This window comes from Sturnira hondurensis, unplaced genomic scaffold (assembly GCF_014824575.4).
Source record: "Sturnira hondurensis isolate 20B ecotype Veracruz unplaced genomic scaffold, ASM1482457v3 Scaffold0009125, whole genome shotgun sequence".
Lineage (NCBI taxonomy): Eukaryota > Metazoa > Chordata > Mammalia > Chiroptera > Phyllostomidae > Sturnira > Sturnira hondurensis.
The window spans coordinates 1778342-1788777 of NW_028081756.1; the positions used below are offsets into that span (position 1 = coordinate 1778342).

At 42.6% G+C, this 10436-nt stretch overlaps 1 pseudogene; it reads right to left on the minus strand.

Annotated features, from left to right (window-relative positions):
- Positions 1 to 5863: 5863 nt before the first annotated feature.
- Positions 5864 to 7382, minus strand: LOC118994097 (lupus La protein homolog; annotated as a pseudogene).
- Between the last annotated feature and the right edge of the window lie 3054 nt (positions 7383 to 10436).

Sequence of the window (10436 nt, forward strand, 5' to 3'; positions counted from 1 at the left end):
GCAACATCACTGCTCATCTCCTCTAATAAAGCATACAGTCTAGTTGGGACAGATAGATAAGCAATAAATACAGGGTGGGGAAAAGTAGGTTTACAGTTGTGAGTATACAAAAACACAGAGTTTATTCTTATATTATTATTTATTAATTATTTTATTTATTTGTTTTGTGATTATAAACTTACTTTTGCCCAACCTAATATATATTAGCAGTGAAAAGTGCTATGAGTAAAAAAAAGCTGGAAAGGACTGGAGAGTTGTGGAAAGGGCTCTCCAGGGGACAGTCAGTTATGGTCTCTGTGATGGGGTGACATTTGAGCAGAGACTGAAGGAAAGGAGGGAGCTATGCAGATGACTGCACAAAGGGTGTTACTGACAGAGGGAACAGCATATGCAAAGGCCTTGAGTTGGGAACAGTCAATAGCAAGCAGGCCAGTGAGACTGGAGAGAAGTAAACAAGAATGGAGGAGGAGGAGATAAGGTCAGAGAAGGAACAGGAGGCTGATCATCCCTTGGAAGCTTTGGCTTTTACTCTGAGTGACATGGGAGCCATGAAGAGGTTTTGAGCAAGAAGTCACCTGTGTTGTAGACTGCTCAGGCTACAAAGCAAGCAATAAATGTAGGTGACAAATGGGGGGTGGTAGAAAATCATTAGGCAAGAGAAGAAACTTCTATGTTGTTCTTTGAGCTTTTAATTCTTCGTCTGGAAATCACAGCTCCTCCCCCTTTACTCCCCTCCTGGGACAAGTAGAGTTTCCAGAAATGCTTTCAGAATGAATCCAGACATTCTGGATGGGATACTTTGGGGATCTCTGATGCTGACTGAGTTGACTCAAACAGTTTCTGCGTGTCGTGCTTTCGGGCTTAAGACAGCAGTCGTATCTGTCAGTGCATTGTGATGCATTTTTAGGTCTGTGGCAGTGCAGCTTCCAGGAGCTTCTGATAGTGATGGCTTGGACTTTAGCCCCTGGCTCAATGTTATGAGAGTAGCAGCAAGGGCCCTGACTTTCCTGCTTAGTTCTGTTTCTTGTGCAGTCTAGCTAGGTCTCCACTGCAATAACCTCATAAGGGGCTTTGGGAGAGGGTGGTAGCATTTGTTGCTAGTTGGCAGGTAGAAAGGGCACTTTTTTTTATCACCTGGGAAGCTAAGACACCTGAGTCCTTGTCCCAGCTCTGCTTCTAACTACCTGTGGCTTCCTAGTAGGTCCCCTCTCCCTGTCTTGTTCTCTTGCTTTCTAAGCAGATGAGGCCTGACAAGCTCCAGGATTCTGGAACCTTGAATCATCCAATATGACTCATATCACTTTCCAAGAGCCAAGTCTCCTGATATTTTCTGTCCTCTGAATTTGCCAAGTCTCTATTTAAGACTTATTAAAACTCAATGGCTGATAAGACTTTTTCAAAGTCTTTGCATCGGGAAACCAAGGGCTCAACTAAAGCCATTTTAATAGGATAAAGGTTTTTTTTTTGTTTTTTTGTTTTTAAATAGCATTTACTGAGCATTTTGTATGGATGATCTCATTTAATTATTCCAAAGCCCCCTGAGGTGGATAAACACTCTCCCTCATAGATAAGGAAATTTAGGCACAGAGATGGCAAGTAAATTTCCTAAGGGCATGGAAATTGCCAGTGGTTTAGCTTGGAGGTCTGGCTCCTGCTTTATATTACCCTAGAGCCCAAATCAGTGCCCCACATGTGGTTATGAGCTATGCTGAGAGTATGGAGTTTGGGAATGAGCCAGCCTTTGGAACTGGACAGTCCTGAGTTCTGGTTGTGGCCCTGCCATTTAGTAGCTGCATGGATCTCTTTGGCTTCAGTATCCTTGGGTATCTAATCGTGGGGGCATCACCTACCACACAGCAGTGCTATCATACCGTCCCTGCCACCAGGCATTCTACAGTGTTTATGGGTGAGCCAGGCACTTGTGCTTGGCTCCTTGAATTAGGAGCCAGATAGACTCATTTCCAAAAGAACATTTTGCTGCCCTTTCTGGTCTCATCTGAAGTTGCTGCTGCTTAGTGTGGGATCTCATTATCTCTGGGCAAACCCTGGGCTGGGGATGTCCTGGCCACAGCAGCAGTGCTGTAACCTGGGAAGGGGTATATATGGGCTCCAAAGGAGAGCTGAGTCTTGACAGTCTGCATGGCCACCTGACACAGACACCAGCCTGCAGTGTCCATGGCATTATGAATGAGATATGAGACAAATTCACATGGACTACTGAGTCCTGTGGAGGAAAAGGGATGCACAGCCACTCTCTCAACAGGAGAGTACCCTGACCCTTGCCTTGACAGGCTTTTATTGGGTTCAATTTTCACAGGAATAAAGCTCATCAATCACTTTCAGGCAGAGATGATTAAACAATAGATAACATACAAAGAACTCTGAGGGCTTATTTTGAGTCAGGGTCAGATAGCTATAAAATTTGGGGGAAACAAACTCTCTGCTTGCTTGGACCCTTATCATTGAGGGTATTAGCAAAGTAGGTTTCATACGATTTTATGCATTCTTTCTTAGGCCTGATCACCCAGGGAACCCGCCCTTTCCAGCACAGGGCTGTACTGCCCTCTGTCATTGTCTCAGGCTTAAGTCAGGTGACGGAAATAAGGCAGATAAGAGATTAGGAGACTTTTTACAGACAGAATGAGGACTCAGGCTATGTCAAAGCCAAGGGGGTGAAGGTCCATCACCCCCTTTTTCTGTAGCCCCCCAAGTCCTTCCCTGGGGTCCCCCATGATCATGCCTGTCTTAGGTCATACCTTCCTTGAGGAATATTACCCATCATTGGCTAACCAATGAAGCACTGGGGGCTAGGCATGGTGAAGTAAAAGTCCAGAGGCAGTGTCCCTACCAGGGAGATAAGCTTTGTCTCCTCAGTGGCTTATGGTCGCTCACTCATCCTTAGCCATGGGGGAGGGGGGGTGAGTGTTACAGCTCCTAAAACCAGGCAGGGCGGTTCCCAACAACCACCCATAGGTGGACAGCTGCATCTTTCCTCTGGACCCATTTACTCATTGGCCTTTTGGGGTACTCCCTCAGCCTAAGGACTTCAGAAACCGTGCTGACCCTGCCACTTCACTTCTAGGAGCCCCTGAACAAAGCAGCTCAAAGTGGCTGAGCTACAGTGGAAAGCAGTGAAGTTTTCTTTGTTTTGGTAGTACAAGATAGGAGATGAATAGACTTTTGTGCTCTTTCTTTGCAAAATCTTAAAAGAACTCACATTATTGTTTATAAAGGAGAACAACAGGTCCTTTTGTAGTAAGGCCCCATTTAAAAGTCAGATAACTGAAGTCCGAAGAGTTCAAGAGACTTGGTGATACTTGGGTATGAAGGAATTCTTTTAAAATTATTATTATTTAGTAAATAATGGTTAATTAGTAAGTTGGAATTATAGCAGCTGCGATTTATTAAACACTGCTCTAAGTGCTTTATTTTATCTTTCTATTATTGCTGGATCATATGGAAATTGTATTTTCAGTTTTCGAGGAACTATTATACTATTTTCCATAGCAATTGCACACCACCAACAGTGCACAATGGTTCCAATTCCTCCATATCATCACCAACACTTATTATTTTCTGTCTTCTTTTTAAAAAATATATATTTTACTGATTATGCTATTACAGTTGTCCCAATTCCCCCACTTTACTCCCTTCTGCCCTGCACACACTCTCCCACCCACACTCACCACCACCCCTATTAGTTCATGTCTATGGGTTGTATATGTAAGTTCTTTGGCTTCTATATTTCCTATACTATTCTTAACCTACCCCTGTCTATTTTCTACCTACCATTTATGCTACTTATTCCCTGTATCCTTCCTCTCATTCTTACCTCTTCCCCTCTCCACTGATAACTCTCCATGTGATCTCCATTTCTATGATTCTGTTCCTGTTGTAGTTGTTTGCTTAGTTTTGTTTTGTTTTGGTTTTAGGTTCAGTTGTTAATAGCTGTGAGTTTGTTGTCATTTTACTGTTCATAGTTTTTATCTTCTTTTTCTTAGGTAAGTCCCTTTAACATTTCATATAATATGGGCTTGGTGATGATGAACTCCTTGAACTTGGCCTTATCTGGGAAGCACTTTATCTGCTCTTACGTTCTAAATGAAAGCTTTGCTGGATAGAGTAATCTTGGATGTAGATCATTGTCTTTCATGACTCGGAATACTTCTTTCCAGCCCCTTCTTGCCTGTAAGATTCCTTTTCAGAAATGAGCTGTTAGTCTTATGGGGACTCCTTTGTAGGTAACTGTGTCCTTTTCTCTTTTAAGATTTTCTCCTTAATCTTTCCTCTCGGGTAATGTACTTATGATGTGCCCCAGTGTGTGCTTCCTTGGGTCCACCTTCTTTGGGACTCACTGAGCTTCCTGGATTTCCTGGAAGTCTATTTCCTTGCCAGATTGGGGAAGTTCTCCATTTTTTTTAAACAAGTTTTCAATTTCTTGTTCTTTTTCTTCTCCTTCTGCCACCTCTATAACACTGATGTTAGAACATTTAAAATTGTCATGGAGGTTCCTAAGCCTCTCTTCATATTTTTGAATTCTTGTTTCTTAATTCTGTTCTGGTTGAAATTTTTTTCATTTTGGTCCAAACTGTTGATTTGAGTCCTGGTTTCCTTCCCATCACTGTTGGCTCCCTGTATATTTTTCTTTATTTCACTTTTCATACCCTTTACTTCTTCCTCTATTTTGCAACCACACACAGCCATTTCTGTGAACATCCTGATTACCCGTGTTTTGAACTGTGTACCTGATAGGTTGGCTATCTCTTTGTTGCTTAGTTATATTTTTTCTGGAACTTTGATCTGTTCTTTCATTTGGCCTTTTATTTTTATTTTTTTATTTTTATTTTCTGGTCTGGGCACTCCTGTTATCTAGGGAGGAGCCTCAGGTATTCACCAGGGTGGGGCAACCCACTTTGAGCGTTGTAGTGCTGTACATGCAGAAGGGGTCTGAGAAGGAACAGTCCCGTGTGTTCAGCTCTCTCCCAGCTTTCAGTCACTTCCCCCACTACCCACAAGCAAAGTGGGCCATTCTGGTGCTGATTCCCAGGTGGGTGATTTTGTGTATGTTCTAGAACCTTGTGGGTCTCTCCAACAAATCTTTCCAGTGAGGCTGGGAGTTTCTCCCACCACTTCAGCCCCCACAGGTTCTTTTCAGTTAGAAGTTTTGATGCCTTATGTCCCTGTACTGGAACCTAGGGTTGCACTTTCTGTCTCACTCCCTAGTTGTTCCTCCCAGTTTATGCGCATGCAAAAGTAGGACTGCCTGGTCCATCAGCTGCTGCCTTGCTATGAGTCCTCTTCACCCTGCTGCCCTCCTCCGCCCATCCTACCAGTCTGGATGAATGTTTCTTCTTCAACTTCTTAGTTGTCAGACTTCCATACAGTTTGATTTTCTGTCAGTTCTGGTTGTTTTTTGTTTTTAAATTTATTGTTGTCTTTCTTTTGGTTGTGCGAGGAGGCATGGTGTGTCTATCTATGCCTCTACTTTATCTCATTTAATCCATCAAGCAGTCTTCCTATAATGTAGGTACAAACAGCAACTCCTCTTTACTGATGAAGAAATTGAAGCTCAAAGAGGTGAAGAAACTGGATCAAGGTCACACAGCTAAGAAGCAGCAGGACAGGATATTTTAGCAAGCTATATCCATTTCTTTCTCTCTCTTTTTTTGCTTTTTTATATAGTATATTTTATTAGTTTGTACTAATACATTCTCATATTACAAAGGCGATTTAGTACAAGAATCTTTCTTTTGATATTGAATTATCTGAAATAACATAGGACTGTACATCAAAATATCCTCATTTGAGTAACAAAAAAAGATAAAAGATAAACAACAAAATTTTTTTCTTTTTACAGGTAGACTTTGAAGTGGGCCTAATTCAGTTTTCTTTTTACAAGCCTCCAAAGACAAAAGCAACTGAAACCCTAAGTAAAATGAATGAAAAGTTTTTACTAAACTACTGGTCTCTGGCACCATTTTCTGTTTTCTGCTGTTTTAATGCAGGTTTTTCTTTGTCTGTTTCTTCTCTTGCTCTTTTTCCTCGTCCAGATGCACCATTTGTATCACATTCCTCATCACTATCAAATTTAGTCTTCTTGCCCTGAAACTGTATTTTTCCTTTAGCAGATCCAGTCTGGACAGCTTTATTTCTCTTTTCTTTTCCTTTAAATCTGCAACCTTTGGACTTACATTTGTTAAAGGATTCTTGTTGATCTATGATTTTCTCCAGTGTTCTTTTTCCACATCTCCATCTAGTACTTCCCATGTTACTACTTTGTTCCTTAGTTGTAGATTACCATTGTTGGCATCTTTGGCTTTATCCAGTGCTTCCTTAGCTTTTTCTTGAAATAGGATTATTCCTACTTTTGCTCCTCTGATAAAGTCTGTCCATTTTATTTCACCATGATTTGAGAAAAGGATGTGCAAATCTTCTCTACAGGTCTGATCATCTAGGTCCTCCAAAAATTTCAGCAAGCAGCTGATCTTTTCTTCTAGAGATGTGATTTCAGTATTTTCTGCTACCTTTTTTTTTTTTAAGATTTTATTTATTTATCCTTAGAGGGGAAGGGAAGGAGAGAGGGAGAGAAATATCAATGTATGGTTGTCTCTGGTGTGTCCCCTGCTGGGAACTGGCCTGCAACCCAGGCATGTGCCCTGACTGGGAATCAAACCTCGATCATGTGGTTCACAGGCCCGCACTCAATCCACTGAGCTACACCAGCCAGGGCTTTTCTGCTAACTTTTGTTTTTCTTTTTGCTCTTTTGTAGCTCATAATTTTGCTTCCACTTTATTTTGCTTTCTTTCTTCATTTTTTTTTTTGCAAAGTAATCTTCCTTGAAAGGTATTAGTAGATCTGTGTCTTTGTACTTTTATCCAGCAGTCTCTGCAAACTTTTTAGCAGAGTCAATGCTATCAAACAGCAAATATTGATCCCTGAAATGCTTCATGCAATGTTCTTCTCATGAATATTTAGTACTTGACCTTTGTTTTTTAACCATTCTTTAATGTCATCAAGGGTTGAATCAGTAGGGGAGCCTTTGGTGTAAACATCTGTTTTTTACATCATTTTTATACTCATCAGTCACTTCTGGGAGGGGTTTGTTTGGAGATCTTCTGATTGTGGTTTTGTTTGCACTTATCTCCATGAGTTCTGCCTTTGGTTTGCTCAATGGTTTTACTATTACGTTAAAGTCTGTTGCTAGACAGTTTCACCTATTGAATTTTATCATTATTTCCAAAGGTACCCAGCCTTCCTCCAGTTTGATTTGTTCCTTTAAAAGTTTTTCCCATGGCAAATTGAAGTCATCAAAATAATAGCCTATGTGATGACAGATTTTTGCCTCCAGAGCAGCCATTTTTTCATCACCATTTTTGGCCATTGTGGCTATCTTGCAGTCCCAGTCCAGCAGACCCAGACCACAGAATCATTAAGCAAGCTCTATCCATTTCAAGTTGGATAATAACTTGCTGGATAATAACTTGTTGGATAATAACCATTTTTTGGTTCAAGGGTTTGGGGAGTTTGAAGTGAGTCCAGCTTCAGGTACAGCTATTTTCATGGATCTCAAAGATGTCAGCAGGACTCCAGTCTCTCTCCTCCTGTCTGCGCTGTCTTTCTCAAAATTAGCTTTATGCTCTGCCTCTCTGGGGGAGGTAGAATATTGCCCAGCAGCTCTCAGGGCACAATCTACCAGCTTGGCATCACAACAGAAAGAGAGCTTCCCCTTCCCATGGTTCTAGTAAAAGTCTTAGGATTAGGTCTTATTGGATCAACCTGGGTCATGTGCGACTTTTGTGGCAATCACTATGGGCTGGAGTGCTCCAGTTGTTCTAGCCTGGAGGGGGCAAAGTGTGGAGTCAGCTCTAAGAGCAAGGGAGGGGACCCAGAAGAGAGTCAGGATGAAAGGACCAGACAGCGAGGGGGAAACGGGGCAGACAAAGCACAAACGTCTACCTCAAAAGAGTGAGGGTGCCTGCCTTTGGAGCTCAGCCTCTGCCAGTGGATGTATCCACTCTTGTGCTCTGTGTCTGGCTGTGATCCCACATCCTACCTAGGAACTTACTATGTGCTGGGTGTCTTCTGGATCAGAGATTTCTACCCAGGGGTGTACAAAGCCTTGAAATTATGCATACACTTTGTACTTGCTGTGTGGAGAGGGTATCCCCTGCTATCATTTGTACCTCTAAGTGGTTCAGAACCACCCTTAAGATGCCAGGATACACAGGTCAGTACAGTTTAGTGCTGTGATCAGAAATGAAATGGTGCCTCTTAATTTCTAAGCCAGTGAGCCCTATAATGATAATAGCTACTAATAATAACCATAACCAGCACTTATTGGGCACCTGCTATGTTCCATACCTGCACTGGTTCATTCTGTGAGTGGTTTAAGCAACCATAAAGGAATTTCATTTCTTACTTTCCTACAGTTGCTCAGACCCCCAAAGTCTGGGCAACCTTCCAGAGAATCTAGGTATGCTGGAGAGTGTGTGCCCATTTCTTGTGCACGAGGCATGTGGGTCTGTGGAAGTGGGGCATGATGCCAGGGGAGGTGCCAAATACAGTAGACAGCACACCTTGGAGAAAGCTGGCTGGTCTCCAGGATGTGGCCTGGGAATGTGAAACAGAGGCTGTTTTCTCTGCAAGTCAGGGGCAGTGGGGGGATTGTCTTCATGGCCTCATGATCTGCAGCAGTGACTATGTGTGGGAGTGTTGGCCAGAAGGACCAAGTTGCCTCCAAATGAATGCTCCAGAACTAGGCACTGGAGAACTCCCTTGTCAAGGGGTATCTGAGGCACCTGTGCAGGGCAGTGATGGGAGGCCCATTTATGGGAACCCCAATCTCAGCCCCAGATGGAAGTGTGTGGGTGGGAAGGGTGTGGCAAGTGTGTCTTGGCACTGAGTGAGAGAGTCCAGAGAGCCATTCACCAGTTGTCGGGAGCCGACCAACAGCCATCCCTTGACACAGTCGGGACGGATGAGATGCATCTGCACAGCAGAGGCAACTGTGGCTGGATTTCCTGTCTATCTCTCCCTTGCATGTTTGTCTTTGCGATTAATAGGTGGTGGGATTTTTAGACGCCTGCATTTCAGGTCCAGTGATCCACATAATTCTAATGAAGTTGTACAGAATAATTTCTTGGCCAGAGAACAAAGTCCCCCATAATGAAGTAGCCCGTGAATGTCTAAAAGTTGATGAGTAACAGCCCCTCCTCTACCTTGGACAGGAATATATATTAATTAGAAGTAGACAGGCAAAGAAACAGGAGAAGCTGGTTAGCTACTACAAAGTAAGCACATAGAAACAATTACCAAGGGGTTAGAGTCCATATTACATAAAGAAACATTTTAGCCAGAAAGATAGATAACTAAGTTAGACATCACAAAGGCCTTATAATGAATGTCCTAACCTCTGCTTGGTCTAGCGTACCCTTTTGCCCCATGTCAAATTCTAAGAACTTTAATAAACAATAAGACATTCAAACTCTGTACGTAGAGCTATTTCAAATTGTCTGATTAATGGCTCTCCTGGTCAAAACAACTTTTGTTTAACATAAATGAAACTATGGAAATTCTTGTACTTTTCCTGGTTACTTCTGTATTGTTTTTTCTGCTTAACTGATCATGCCATGCACCTGTTCCTTTAATGTTATGTAACAATCTCTATAAAAATAAAGCCTAAATCAAACTCTGAGAGTTCAGACAGACCCACAGAGGCTGGCTGTTCTCCGGCATCCAATCGGGTATCTGACTCTTCATTCGTTGCCTGTGCTGTCCATCCTTCAGAGACCCTGAACCCTGCCAAGGCTGGACCCCGGCAACCAGTGATTGCTGACTGCCCACTGTCCTTCAGACTTCTCTCTGCAAAGGCCCCAAAGTCCCTGGCAGGCCATGACTGGCTGAGGATATGGAAGTGCCCATCTGGAAAAAGGCCCCTAGCTTGTTTGCTGAAAGGTCTGTATCCCTGCTAACATTCTCCATTAGTGGCAGAGTAAGGAAAGGACATATTTTTTCTTTTATTTTTAGAGCACTTTTAGGTTCATAGTAAAAATAGAGTGGTAAGTACAACAATTTCTCATGTACTGTATTTCCACATGCACAGCCTCCTCCACCATCAACACCCTGCACCAGAATGGGTCATTTATTAAAATGGTAAACCTACACTGACACACCATTATCACCCAAAGTCCACTGTTACATTTGGGTTCGCTCTCAGTGATGTCCATCCTGTGGGTCTTGACAAACATGTAATGACATGCCTCCACCACTGTAATATCATACAGAATAGTTTCACTGCCCTAAGAGCCTCTGTGCTCTGCCCACTCATCTCTCCTCCCCGCCCAACTGCTGCCAACCACCTATCTTTTTGCTGTCTCCATAGTTTTGACTTTTCCAGAATGTCACATACTTGGAAACACACAGTATGTAGGCTTTT